Here is a 16,843-nt window from a genome sequence, read left to right on the forward strand (position 1 = left end):
CTAAAGAAAGAAAGTGTGCAGCCCTCCGCTGGCAAGGTCATTCTCACAGTCTTCTGGGACCAGGACGGAGTAGTGATGACTGATATCCTGGCAAAGTGTATCACAATTACAGGAGTCTATTATGCTTCACTTTTGAGAAAATTATGGGAAGCTATCAAAATCAAGAGGCCGGACAAGATCAGCAAAGTTAACTTCCTCCTGCAGGACAACGCTCTGGTCCACAACTCGCATGTGGCCAGATCAGAAGCACGGGCGTGTGATTATGAAATCCTCCCCATATTCCCTACTCTCTTGACCTTGCACCCTCTGACTTTCACCTCTTCCCAGCCATGAAGTCGTTTATGATGCAGCCTTGATTTCTGAAGTCACGTCGTGGTTGGAGGACCAACCTGGTGTGTTCTACAGAAACGGTCTCCGGAGCTGCACAAACAATGGGAAAATGCATAACTCTGGGTGATTCCTATGTAGAGAAAGACTAATAACTGTGCCAAGATTCGTTGCTCTACTGCTATGGGAAGTGGGTCATGGGCATTACTTATTCCTCGCCCCTCGTATATATATATATATATATATATATATATATATATATATATATATATATATATATATATATACGATAATTTCTGACGAGGACGCATCAGACCGTCTGAAACGTACGTAAACGATTTCAATGACTTAAAAACATTATTACAATGATCCAAACATAATTCTCAATGAAAAACCAAGACACGGAATAATAAAATAATGTTAAAAAATACACATTGTTGTTGACTACTCCCTTATATATATATATATATATATATATATATATATATATATATATATATATATATATATATATATATACAGTACTGTTTCACAGCTCATCGGTGCGGTAGACAAGCAACTACCTCAAGCCAGGATCGAAACCTTATCGCCAAACGACAGTCGGAGCTTCTAACCTTTACGCTAGACGGCTGCTGCCATGCGGCAGTTAATTAACAATGTTTTGACATTGTCCAAATACCTAAGCTCAATTTGTTTACACAAAGAGCATCGCTTCATATTTAAACAGACATTATTAAAGACAACAGAAAACGTCTGTTTTTTAATAACTTTTTTTTTCAATTTTTGTATATACGTGGAAGATCAGAATGTATGGTACAAGCATGTTTTCTTCTCGAACTGTTCGCGGTTTTTTAACTTTTAACTTTTCGTGTACTCATTTACACCTCTTGAATTATGGGTTGATTAATTTAAATAGTAGTTGGGTTGCTATTGAAGGTGCGAGTGAGGGAGTCTGCTAGTGCTTTTATTCGCAGTTCACGGATCATGGGTAACGGGAGAGTGTGTCAGTTCTAGGGTTAGTGGCAGGAACGGGTTGGGTTTAAGAGAGGAGAAGTTAATCAGGGCATTTAAGTATGTTGGTACTATTTCGGAATGCGACCTGATTAAGGGTAGGTGTTTGTGTTTTTATATAAACAGCTTCAAAGATTTTTAGCTTTTTAACATTTGTTTCGTGGTGTAGTATTTTTGTGTTGATACATACATAATATTTTTACAAAACAAAAAAATATGAAATAAGAACTTCATAATGTGTATTCCCTCATGCGTTGCAATTGTTTAATAACCATTCGTTCAAATTTAAACATTACATAATTTAAATATATTTAAAAAACAGCTACTCTTCACACACCAAAATATATTGTTCATCTCCCACTTTCATATTTCTTATTATAAAATGACGATTTTACACTTTTTATTTTTATATTCATGTAATATTTTAATGCAATTTTTATAATTTTTATAATTACTTTTCCATTACGATTTATTTATTACATTGATTTACTCTCAATATTCTAAACAAAATTCATGAAAAAATGTTATATATATATGTGTGTGTGTATGTGTATATATATATATATGTGTGTGTGTATATGTGGGTGTATATATGGGTGTGTGTATGCATATATATGTATATGTGTGTGTTTGTGCATATATATGTGTGTTTGTGTATATATGCCTGTGCACATATATGTGTGTGTGGTTATATGTGTATGTTTATATATATATGTGTGTATATATATGTGTATATGTGGGTGTATATATATGTATATATATGTGTATGTGTGTATGTATATGTGTATATGTGGGTGTATATATATGTATATATATGTGTATGTGTGTATGTATATGTGTATATATATATGTGTATATATATGTGTGTGTATATACATATATCTGTATGTATATATATGTGTGTATATATATAGTAACTTTTTGTGTGTGAGTTCCTTCCTCATAGGTTCCGAAACGGCTGAGCGTACCTTTTTTCAAATTTAACACAAAGGTAATTTATATGTCGGGAAGTGTTCATAGATATGGATGGTACAGAAATTTATCGGATAAGTATCGAAAATAATAAAAACTCCGATTTTTAAAATAGTCTTTCTTCTCTCATAGATAAAAAAAATAATTTTTACAGAGGAATATTCCTAAAAATAAATACTGCTGTGAATAAGACGAAAAAGGACTACTGGGAATGGAAAGCAAGAGAAAAGGCGGCCATTTTAGAAAGTGTTCTTTCATTCTTTTTGTCCGCATAAGGTTTGTCCCCGTTTTATATGTGGATCAACTTTTCACACCAAACCACTCCCATTTGGTTCATGCCATGCTAAGTTCACCATTTCCTATCCAGCGCTGAACTTTTTTCTCAACTAACCATTGTTTTTATTCGTGATAACACATCTGCTTTGTTTCTCTATATTAAGCCACAAACTCTGCCTTTATTCGCAGTTCAAATTCGGATACTAACCATCCCTAATCTTTTACAAGTATCTCACCAGCACCCATTGTTGGTATTCTTCCACTCTCTTCTGTTGTAGTGTTTACCCAATTTAGTACCATGGTTGAATCGGTTCTTATTTCGATTTGTCTCAACCCCCACTTCATAGCGAAAATGATGCCTTTCAGAACAGCGTCTAATTCGACCGCATGACGAGGTGTGCAGGAAATTGTAAGATGTTCGTTCACATAAAAAAAATAGAAAATTATCATGGGAGGATCAAGAATAAAGGGATTAATTCAGTGAATCGAGTTGCATCCTCCCCGATATCACCATTTATGTCGATCTCGACTACGATAGAATCATTTATTTATGCACAGGATTGAGTGATGATCAACAAATGTTTTGTCATCGAAACCGGTGAAATCACCTATTTTTCAATCAAATCGATTGTCTGCTCTAGTTAGGACGAATCGCAGTGGACCGAGACGAAAGCTTCGTATGCCACCCACGGTGGCTTAGTTCACAATACATTGTAGTCTACATTGCACTGTATAGAAACTACTACTGATTTCATAAATTTATTTTTATATATAACGGCTTGAATTAAAGTTTAAAATGCAACAGTCAAGTATCATGCTTTAATTGTGCTCTAAACAGAAACATTTCGTTTCGAAAGCGCCTCTGTCATATCAAAGAATCTATAGTTGATTATATATGCTTGGCTTTTATGTTTGTGCGGCGATATTAGCTTGAATTTAAGTTTAAAATGAAAATGTCAACTATCATAGTTCAATTGTGCTTTAAACGGAAACATTCATTTCGAAGGTGTCTCTGTCATATCAAAGAAGCTACTGGCGATTTCTGCTTGTGTAGTAATAAAACTTCTCGAATGCACTTGTGATCTTAGATTATATAAGATGTTAACTTTGTCCAAATTTATTAATACTTTTCGAAGACATTCCAATACAAAACCTATCAAAGGACTTGCCAAATACATAATCTTCATTGTTGTGAACTGTCATAAAAATATTCCTAGCCATTTTGGGGTTCATAGGGACCAAACTTGCACATACAAACTAATTACTTTTTATATAAAATTAGATAGAGAGATTATTACGGTAGTCATTATTCGTGTTTAATCAGCAGTCCAAAAATATACGCAATAGTTTATTTAATATTGCAATTCTTCATATATATGTTGTATGGCGTGTGTTTGAAGGAAATGTCAGAGAATCACCCATTACTTCACAAATGATTCACCAGTATACATTTTTTCGATCCGTTACAGAAAGCAGTTTCGCAAGTCCACCGTACGAAATATGATATACGAGGTGCCTTCGATAAATTTTCAGACTGTTTATATATGGGCACTTTTATTGATAGTCCACATATGAAACTGTAGTCTACATCGAAGTAATCTCCTCTGGCTGCAATATACTTGTTGTACTGTCCTAATAACATCTGGAATACCGCATGTCAATAACGCTCGTCACAGCTTCTTTGATTTCTCCAATTGTCTCATAAGGTTTTCCTGCAGCTTAGGAATAATCAAAAGTCACGGGATGCGAGATCTGCCCAATAGCGAGGGTGAGGAACTGTATTGATGCCCGTCGTGGCCTGGTGGCAGATAACCATTTTCTCTTCGCTGCAACCTCTATCTCACAGAAGAGATGTTGCGAGTTTGTCTCTGATGTATCGCTATTTTCATGGAAAGTGTTCGACTGAGCTTCAGTCTATGGTCCCCCTCGCCTAACTTTCACAAGAAACACTCGACTAGCTGAAAACACTATTAATAATTCCCCCCACTCTTTATCTGTGCCTAAACCTAAACACAGATTCCATGATCAAAGCGTCTTTCTTAAAACTTCGCGCTTGTGGAATTGTCTTCCGTTTTCCTGCTTTCCAGCTTTCTATAATATGGTTGTCTTCAAGTCCAACGTGAACAAGTTTCTGATGAGCCGTTCCACCTAAGTTAGCAAATTTACCGAACTTCCATTACTACCGATTACTATATTGCCCTTTTGACCACTGTACACCCTTTAACCCTTATCTTGAGTGGACTATCGGCCTTGTTAAGTGGTGACGCATATGTAGACAAAAAAACTCTCTTCAGTTCCTCGCAAATAATTTTGTGTATAACGCCACCTTGACATCAAACCGTGCACTTATTGATTCTATGGATACGACGGTCTTTATTCATTAAATTCTTTATTTGGCCAATCAACTCTGTTGTTTGGATTCTTTTGCTCCTCCCACACCTCTCAACATCCCTCACAGACACCCCCCGGCTTCCTTGAATCTCCTATGTCACTCACATAATGATGCTCGATTCATGCAAGATGGTCCAAAAGCAGTTTCTGTGGCAATTTTTCCAATATTAAAACATAATTTTATTGCAAATCGATCTTTTAAAGTGTCCTCACGTCCAGATTGCATTTTTGAAATTCGCCAGCTGTGACAATCAGGCTGTAGTAGGGTGTATTTCAATTCTTGCTCTAGCTGTTCATTTGAACCTGAAATCATAAAAATTGGTCAGTCGTCTCATAAGATGTATAGCAATAACTTACTGAAGTTTCAAGAGTCTATGACAATTTTAAATCCCAGCACAAACAGGCTGGAAACTTATTTAAGGCACCTCGTATGTATATAAAGACAAAAAACATTCAACCCTTTTTTTACATAGGGGTCACCACTTATCAAGACCCGGATTCCACTCGAGGATAAGGGTTATTGAGTGTACATTAGTCAATGGGATAATTCCGTAGTAATCGTAAGTAGTGAACATTTGGTAAATTGGATTACTTAAGGGGATGGCTCATCAAGAATTTGTTTACGTTGAACTTGAAGATGATCAAATTGTAGTCAGCTGGAAACAGACAAACGGAAGAGAGTTCCACAGGCGTGAAACGGGAGAGAGTTCCACGGGAGTGCAGTTCTAAGAAAGAACCTTTGTTCATGGAATCTACGTTTCGGTTTAGGCACAGATTAAGAGTGGGGGAAATTATTGACAGTGGTTTCAGATGGACGAATGTTTCTTGTGAAAGTGTGTGGGAGGGGGGCATCGATTGGAGCTCAGACGAGCACTTACCATGGAAATAACGATAAAGCAGAGACAGGCTCGCAACGTCTGTTCTGTGGGAAAGAAGTTGTAGGGAAGAGAATAACTAGTCAATTTCTGGAGTTAATGAATGACATTTTTGCGATTCTTCGATTAAAACTGCAGAATAGCGTGTTCAACTAATTTCGTATTTGACACCAGGACATTAGTTGGATGAAAGGATTGGTATGTAGATATAGGCCAAACATGAATAAACAATGATATTTGAACACCCACTGTACAAAATGTCAGCTTGTAACAAAAAAGAGGTTAAACAGGATTAGTATTTAATGCAAATATGCTGATTGGTTGTTTTGTTTTACGGCGTATCAACCCTTCTCGGGTTAATTAATGCCGAATACAGTGATTTTGGAGTACAAATTTTTAATAAAATACATATATCTTTTTTTTTTTTTTTTTTTTTTCAAGTTGGTTTCTATTTAACCCATAGCTGGGACCCTAACAGGTACTACAACTCCGGATCAAAGTGGACCTGGGAGCAATGGCAATTAAAGGGTGGCTCCACACTCCGCAAAGCCCGCAAGCCGGAGCCTCACCATCGGATATAGTTTAAGGTCATATCCAGGCCCTTAATGCAAATATGAACACAAATTTAGCCATATTTAACCATCAATTTGGCATAAAGCATTCATTATAAATCAATTATCTATAAGTTTTGCTCGTTTTTAACAAGCAAAAAGTTTCGTTAGGACTATATTTTAAATATGTTTTTTTTCTATATCCTCCCCTCGTGAACAATATGTCTCCACGCGGTCTACGTCGAATAACTGCAGATAATTTCTTATGCAGTACATATGGGAAATATACAATAAGAATTCATGTGAATTTGCACCAAATTAATCTTTGTCACAATTCACATCAGCGCACATGCATCTTAGATTAGCAACTTGATTTAAGTTGCGTCTGATTACGTCATATTGCAGCTAGGTTACTTGATTGTTTTAAGATGTCCAGAGTCTATAAAGAAAAATTCTTGATTGTCTATATCAAGAAAAAAGGTTTCCGCCATCATGTTTCCTTAGAAAAAAGCGATCTAATAGGATTTTTAATACATTGTAATCAAATACATTAAACTCCTATATCTTTTTCACTCTCTATATATCTCATTAACTATCTAATGCTCTCTTTCTCACATATACTTACGCAAACACACACAAACACACACACACACACACACGTATACCTTACCTTTCACCTGACTATCCATTCACGTGAAATCACCTTTTTCTTCACCATATTCTCTCTTCTTCACTTTTTTTTTATCAAGTAAAATTATGACTTTCTTTCAATTTCATCAAATACTTTTGCATGCAAAATCCGATCCCGCATTTTGCTAATTCCTACCCTCTGATGAGAAGGAAATTATTTCTTCGAAACTCCGCGGATTAAGGACTATCCACTTATCTAGTGTTTCCTTTTCATATCAAATATGTTTTTAACTCTTTTTCAAAGTGTTTTTTAACGTGTTTTATTAACTATTTGCTCTTTATATATATATATATATATATATATATATATATATATATATATATATATATATATATATTTCTCACATATACATACGAACACATGTGCAGTCAACACCAACGCTATTCGGGTTTAACCGGCTTCCTCCGAAGGAGGGAGTTTCATGGGAGTAAGAAATTCACAAGCGGCCCCCAGTCGCATGTATATGACGACGTTAGGTTTTTGCAACTTTTTGCAGGGAGGTGTCGACGTCCTCATACATTCAGCACCTGGAATTCCTAAATTGGTCACCCATTTTAGTAATGACCAGGCTCAACGTTGCTTAACTTCGGTGATCTGACGGGATCCTGTGTGTCAACGTGATTATGCCGTATCATAGTAATAAATTTAACCTCCTAATCCAGATAAACTTTAGAACAAATCATCAAGGCCCTGTGTGTTAAAGTCTTAATTAAATAGTAGTTTTGGTTTGTAGGGCAAAAATAGCCCCAACGCGTATAGAGACCGATAAAGATTGGTTTACGATAAGCAGAAGTAAGAAAACATGAGGATGTCTTGGACACAAGAACATCCAAAAACGGACGAGTAGAATTCGTTTCCATCTCCAACTTAAGGGCTGGATGAACGTTATTGGGGGGGGGGGCACAAAAAAAGCATCCGCATTCGTTTCGTTGTCAAATAAGCAAAAAGTGTCATAAATGTAACGAAAGTAAATGTCTGATTTATGCAAACCAGATAACAGACCCTGTTCATGAAAACCAACAAAGATATAAGCCAACGCTGGTACCAATGGGGAACCCATGGACACACCATCTGTCTTTCTGTACGTAATATCATTAAAGCTGAATTGAACCGACATGGTGGCGAATTTCATCAATTCTTCAAAAATAGTTTCTGGGATTGGGGGAGTTGGAAGCTTACTCTGGTATATCCGTCAGCACAAATATTAATAGTCTTTAACAATGGGATGAAAGTATAAAGACTAGAAATATCAAAAGAACACATAAATTTGTCTGAATGAGTATAATTTTGCATAAAGTTAGCAAAGCTAAAAGAGTCCTTAATGCAAAATAAACTATAACGTTTCAAAACGGTTCTTAAATACTGGTCAAATATTTTGCTAACTTATGTTGACAGGACCCTATCATAGATAATATGAGTCTCAACACTACTCTCCTTTTATGGGTCTTAGGCTAATCATAAAGACTGGGGCGAATAGAACTGGTGGGGCGAATTAAATTAGAAATGAAAGTGGGAAGAACTCCACTTTTGACCCGTTTGACAAGTCGTTTTTGGAACTTGGTCTCGATAGAGATAGTAGAATCATGAGTCTCTACCGGACCTAATTTAACAAATTTAGAGGTGTCCCCCAGAATAGTCATCATTTTATTGACATAATCCTGGTGATCCCTTATGACAACGCCAGAGCCTTTGTCGGATTTTGTGATGACTAAAGATTTATTACGGCTAAGTGCATTGATTATACGATAATGTTCACTTCGCCATTTTGCTTCACAAAATAAAATAAACGTGCCAGCATAAGAATGGGCGACGTCATTAAGTTTCGCCTTAATATCGCTGATGACAGAGTCGGAAACAGGAAAAAGTCTTTCTAATTGAGCAAGGAAGACTTCAAATTCAGCGTATATCTTTTCACGCTTTGGGGGTATGGGAAGAATGCAGAAGTCCAAGCCATGCGAAAGTGCAAGCTCAGAGAACTGCGCGGAAGAGAGATTCAGGACGTTCTGAGTAACACTATATATATATATATATATATATATATATATATATATATATATATATATATATATATATATATATTCTTTTAAAGTTCTTCTTTTTTTTATTTATTTATTAAATTTACCTTATTTATCTTTATCCTTATTTTATTTAATTTAATTAATTTAATTAATTTAAATAATTTTAAAAAATTTTATAAATCATATTAATATATTCATGCCTTTCTCATTATTTATTACCGTTAATTGTCCTACTTTTATTTATTAATATGGCTTTAACGGGACCTTTATATTTTTTAGAGAGTTTTCCATCGCACCCCTTCCCCGCTATGCACGCACGCACACACACACACACACACACACACACACACATTCTTCCTTTCTTTCTTCTATAATAATCTATTAACGTCAGTTTTAAAACGATATTTTTTTAAATATGAAATTCTGAGTCTTAAACGCTCGTCTAGCGTTTCTTCTATGTTCGTTCATTTTGCATTAGTTTCAGATTTTTCTTTGTCGCCGAAGAGATTATACCGATTTTCCACAGTATATTATTACTGTTTTCGGTGTATCGAAACCAATGGTACGACCTTAAAATATGTATATATAGTGTCATAATAAATATTGTATATATATATATATATATATATATATATATATATATATATATATATATATAACTACTTCATTTACTCACATAACATTAATATACGAAAGTATAAATTTATGCGTAAACTTTAAGTATTTACTTCAAAAGTGCTCAATACGTAGGTAGAGTTAGTTAGTAAGTTATAAAATATATATGGCGATTAAGCTACACTGAATATTCCGCATTTCATCCACTCTTTTATAACTTACTATATATATATATATATATATATATATATATATATATATATATATATATATACATTAATTCGTATTCCTGTCTGTTTGGTTGTTTGTTGACAAGTTGATTAATATATACAAAAATCCATTGCTTTATCATATTATTCATTCCTTTATATACTATGATTATTGCAAAATATAAGATTAAAGAGGTGACGTCATTTGAATGTTGCATTAAGGAAAATCGACTTTATTAAATAGCGGTATATTAATTATTGTTTATAGGGAGATAATTATTTTAAGTGTTCTATTTAAGTTTATTGTTTAAATTTGATTTACATTGATAAAATATTTAATTTAATTTATTTTTATCGGCATCGATTTTTTTATGAATCGGTTGGAGTTACTTCACTTTGGAACGAACGTTGTTCTTTTTGTTTTTGTTTTCTTTTTCGGCGGATATAAAAACTAAAAACCTTCAAGCATTATTTTTTAAATTAGTTTAAATAAAATAATTTCCGTGATTTCGCAATTACCGTTGGGGTCCAGTGAATTTATATTTTTAAATAAACAAACAATTCAATTCAACTACGATTCTTTATTTAAAACAAAAACAAAAAATTTAATTTACGTTTATTCACCAGTTATTTTTCACATTTTTTCGACACCGTAATTATTTTTTTTTTCTTTTAATAACGCAATAACTCATCATTTTTATAACATAAACATTCGGTTAACACAAATTCTACTTTGGTATTTTTGAAACTGAATTATTTGCAGTTTGTTTTCGTAAAAACAAATCTTTCGAGACTGAGGTAGCATCAAAGAAATTCGCTTAAACTAGAATATAGTCATAAAAAGGTGCTCAATATCCGAAGAATAACTTCTCATCGTATCTCTTCTGCCGAAATATCTGGCGGAGAGTTTGTCAGGTGCTTCTTTTTTCGGGGGGGAGGTCGTTTTCGTGTTTTCATTCATTCATTTATTTTTGAAGTTTTTGTTGGGGTAACGATGGAGTTGACATATAATAATGAAAAACTGCTTAATATTCTCAGTATAGCACGTGGTGCGAAATTGAACTTCACGTGCACCTGGCAACGCTGGGTATCCATGCTAGTATATATATATATATATATGTGTGTGTATACAAATATGTAGAATATATATATATACTAGCAGCAAGCCCAGCCTAATCTAGACCAAAAATACGCACGAATATTGATTTAATGTGCATGCGATGATTATGTTTTTTTTTAATAATTGATTTCTTATAAGTACAGAAAATAAAAACTCCAGCTGAGATATACACAAAACCTAAAAGACAGTAAGTCAAGCACATTAAATCTTACGAGAACTGACCACGCTCTTTAAAAATGCTTTCAAACCTACTTATTCTTTACGTATGGAAGCTGTCATGTGAACGATTCGCGCATGCGGAGTCATGAAACAGTTGACAAAAAAAATCCGATGACACCACCAGGTACCAATTTTAATTTTTGACCCCTAAGCAGCCCTTTTCCCGTATAAAATCTGATTAAACGATTTCCAATATCTACCTGATCAATATCCTATGCACTAAATTGCAAGACTGTAGATCAAAAACTCGGGGAGTATCTAGGTTGGGAGTTGTCCTAACACACACATTCTTATATATATATATATATATATATATATATATATATATATATATATATATATATATATATATATTTATGTATATATATATATATATTTATATCAATATATATATAAATATATATATATCTTAATATAAATCTAAATATATGCATAAATACATATATATATATATGAATAAATATATATAAATACATACAAAAATATATATGCACATACATATATACATATATATATATATAAATATATACATAAATATATATAGATATATATATATATGTATATAAATATACATATTTCCATATATATATATAAACATATATATATATATATATATATATATAAATATATATATATAAATATCTATATACATATATATACAGGGTGGGCCAAAATAAGGGACATACTTTTAAAAATCCATAACTTTTTTATTTATTGATTTTTTTTTTTTCAGAATAAGTAAAGGACCCCTTCCGAAGCAAGCATGAGCCGTATTAGCCCTAAGGAACATACCCTCATAATAGAGTGGTACTTTAAATCCAATGAGTCGATTTTGGAGACTCAACTCATCTATCGTCGTCATTACAGCATCAGAAACTCTCCTTCGGCAAAAGCAATCCGAGGAATTATTGCTCGTTTTAGGGACCAACAAGGAATATCCGACATGGTGAGAAGTGGTAGGCCTCGTACTGTACGAACAGCTCAAAATTTCGAGGAATTGGAGAGAAGTTTGGAGGAGGATGCATCCACATCCACAAGGAGGAGATCAAAAGAACTTGGCATTTCTCAAACCTCACTTCGGAGAATGCTAAGAGAAAGAGGATATTTTCCATATAAAGTGCAGCTAGTTCAAGAACTTCAACCTCGAGATAATGAAAAAAGACTTGAGTACGCTAAGCGACTCCAGGATTTGGCCAATGATTATTCCGATTTTCTCAAAAAAACTAATAATGTCGGATGAAGCCCATTTTCATCTTGATGGGTTCACCAATAAACAAAATTGCCGAATATGGGGTACGGAGAACCCAAGGATAATTCAGCAGCACACATTACATCCACTCAAGTGCACGGTGTGGTGTGGCGTTACTGCTGAAGAGATAATTGGCCCCTATTTCTTTGAAGACGATGCCGGAAATCAGGTAACAGTAACGGGTGACCGCTACCGAGAAATGCTGCAAAATTTCTTGCAACCGTGGGTTGCCGCCAAACCTGACAGGATGTGGTTCCAACTGGATGGAGCCACAGCACACACTGCGAGAGATGCCCTTACACTTTTACAGGGTATATTTGAAAATCAAATTTTCTCTCGCAATTGCGAAATTCAATGGACTCCACGATCACCCGACCTTAGAGCTCCTGACTTCTTCTTATGGGGTTACCTCAAAGAAAAGTTTTATGCCAATAAACCAAACAATATTGAGCAACTGAAAGCAAATATTGCAGCAGAAATAAGAGCCATAAGTCCTCAGATGTTGCAAACTGATATGGAAAATGTTTTAAACAGAGCCGAAGACTGTGAAGCCGCCAACGGCGCCCATTTAGAAAACATTATTTTTGCTAAAAAAACTCAAAACAGTGTAAAAAAAAAAACTACCTTAGTTTTTGTAAGTTTTAAAATTGGTTTTGTTTATTTCAAACAATCTCGGAAGGGTCAGTCTACACACACACATGTTTGGTGAGTTTAAATTTTATTTTGTGGAAGTTAGTACAATTTAGAGAGAGGAACCAATTTTGGCCCACCCTGTATATAAATAAAAAGTTATACATATATATATATATATATATATATATATATACACATATATATACATATACATATATATACATATAAATATATACATATATATATACAAGGATATATATGAATATACATATATAAATATATATATATAACAATATTTATAATTATATATAAATATATATATTACAATATATATATACAATTATACACATAATTATATATATATGAAAAAATATGTATGAATAAATATATATATATATAAACATATATATACAAATATCTAAATATATATATATATATAACTGTATTTAAAAATATATAACTATATAAAACTATATATAGATACATATAACAATACAAATATGTATATACATATATATGACAATATACAAAATCTATACAATTATATATATACATATATAAATATAGATAAATATATATATAATATGTAAATATATATACATAAAAGTTGTATATACATACATATGCATATATATACACATTTATATATAAATATATATATATACATAGATATTAATCTATAGATATATAAAGTTATCCATATATATAAATATATATATAAACATATATATCAATATATAAAAAAAGATATATAAAGATATATATAAAAATATATATAAATAAATATATAAATCTATATAAAAATACAGATGCATAAAGATATATATACATATAAATATATATATATATAATTACAAACATAATTATTTATATAAATGCTTATATAAATATATCGAAATATACATATATAAATATATATATAAATATATATTTATAAATATATATGTATATAGGAATATATAAATACATATGTATATAAGTATTTGTATATAAATATATACAAATATACATATAGAAATATGTATAAAAAATATATATATAAATATATATAATATATATAAGTAAAAATATATATATAAATATATATGAATATATATATGAATATATGAAAATGTATATAGAAATATATATACATACATATACATATATATATATAAAAAAATAAATATATATATATACTAACATGTATTTAAATATATACATATAAATATATATATATAAATATATATATGAAAATAGATACGTATAATATAGATAAATATATACATATATAATATAGATACGGATGTATATAAATATATATATTAAAATATATATATATAGAAATATACATATATAGAAATATATATATATATAGAAATATATACATATATAAATATTTATATATAAATATATATATATATATATATTAATGTACATAAAATATATATATAAATACATATATATAACTATATATATATATAAACATATATATGTAAATATATATGCATTTATAAATATATGTATACATATATATATAAATATATATATATAAATATATATACATATATATGCAATTATAGATAAAATTGTAAACATATACATATATAAATATATATCTATGGTAATATATATATACAAATATATATAAATATATACATAACTATATATGAATATATATATATATATAACTATATATATAAATGTATACAAATATATATATAAATATATTATTATAAATATATATAATTATATATATAAATAGATATATATAAATATATATGAATATATAAATATATAAATATATATATATAATGATATATGTAAATATAGATATAAATATAGATATATAAAGATATATATATATAAATATATACATAAATATATATATACAAATATATATATATATAAATATAAATATATGTATTAATATGTATAAATATATATATAAAAATCCATATAAATATATGTAAATATATATATATATAAATATCTATAAATATATTTATATAAATATATATATGCACATAAACATAAAGGAACATATCCATAAATATATATAAATATATTTGTATATAATTATATACATACATACTTATATAAATATTCAAATATATATATACAAATATGTATAAATATATATATATAAACATATATATATGAATATATATATAAGAATACATATAAATATATATATATATGAATATATACAAATATATTTAAATATATACACATATATACATATACACATATATAAACAATAAATATATATATAAATACGTATATATAAATTAGTATATAAATATATGTATATAAATGTATATACATAAATATACATATATATATAGAAAATATATATTTATAATATATATATAAATATATATATTTATATAAGTATAAATATATATAAATATACATATATAGAAATATATATAGAAACATATATATTGAACTATACATATATATAAACATATATATATACAAATATAAAGATCTATAGAAATTAATATATAAAAAATATGTGTATATAAATATATATATAAATACATATATTATATATTTATATATATATATTTTATATATAAAATATATATTAATATATATATATATCAATACATATGAACATATATATATGAATATATACCAATTTGTATATATAAATATATATGCATATATACATATATAAATATAAATATATGTATATGATATATATATATTAATATATAAATATAGAAACATATATGTATATACATATATATATATATATAAATATATATTTATGTACATATATATAAATATATATATATACGATTATATATATTTCGAAATATTTAAATATAAATATATATATATATTAATATATATATAAATATATATATATTAATATATATATATTGATATTTACAATTATATATCAAAATCTATTAATATATATATATATATAAACATATAAATATAATAAATATATACATACGAATATATATACATTAATATATATATATATATATAAATATATATAAATATATATATACATTTATATAAATATATGCATATCAATATATATATATATACATATATATAAATATATATATATATATATAAATAGATACACAAATATATACATATAAATATACATATAAATATATATATATAAATATATATAAATAAATACATAAATATATACATACAAATATATATATAAATATATATAAATATATAAATATATATATATAAATATACATTTTTATATGTATATAAATATATATAAATCAATATAATTGTATATATATAAATATATATATACATAAATATTTCACATATATAATTTAATATACATATATAAAATATATATATACAAATATATATAAATATATATAAGTATATTAAATATATATATAACTATATATATACAAATATATATAATTATATATAAATATATATCTATAAATATGTATAAATAAAAATAAAAGAAATATATATATATATAAATATATATAAATATATAAAAATATAGATATAAAATGATATATAATTACATCTATATAATTATGTATATGTAAATATATATATAAATATATATATATAAATAAGTATGCATATAAATATATATATATAACAATACATATATATATACACAGAAATATATATCACGCAATATATATAGGAATATATAACAATAATATATAAACATATATGTATATAAATAT

This window comes from Euprymna scolopes, chromosome 39 (assembly GCF_053919585.1).
Source record: "Euprymna scolopes isolate OS-2025 chromosome 39, ASM5391958v1, whole genome shotgun sequence".
NCBI lineage: Eukaryota > Metazoa > Mollusca > Cephalopoda > Sepiida > Sepiolidae > Euprymna > Euprymna scolopes.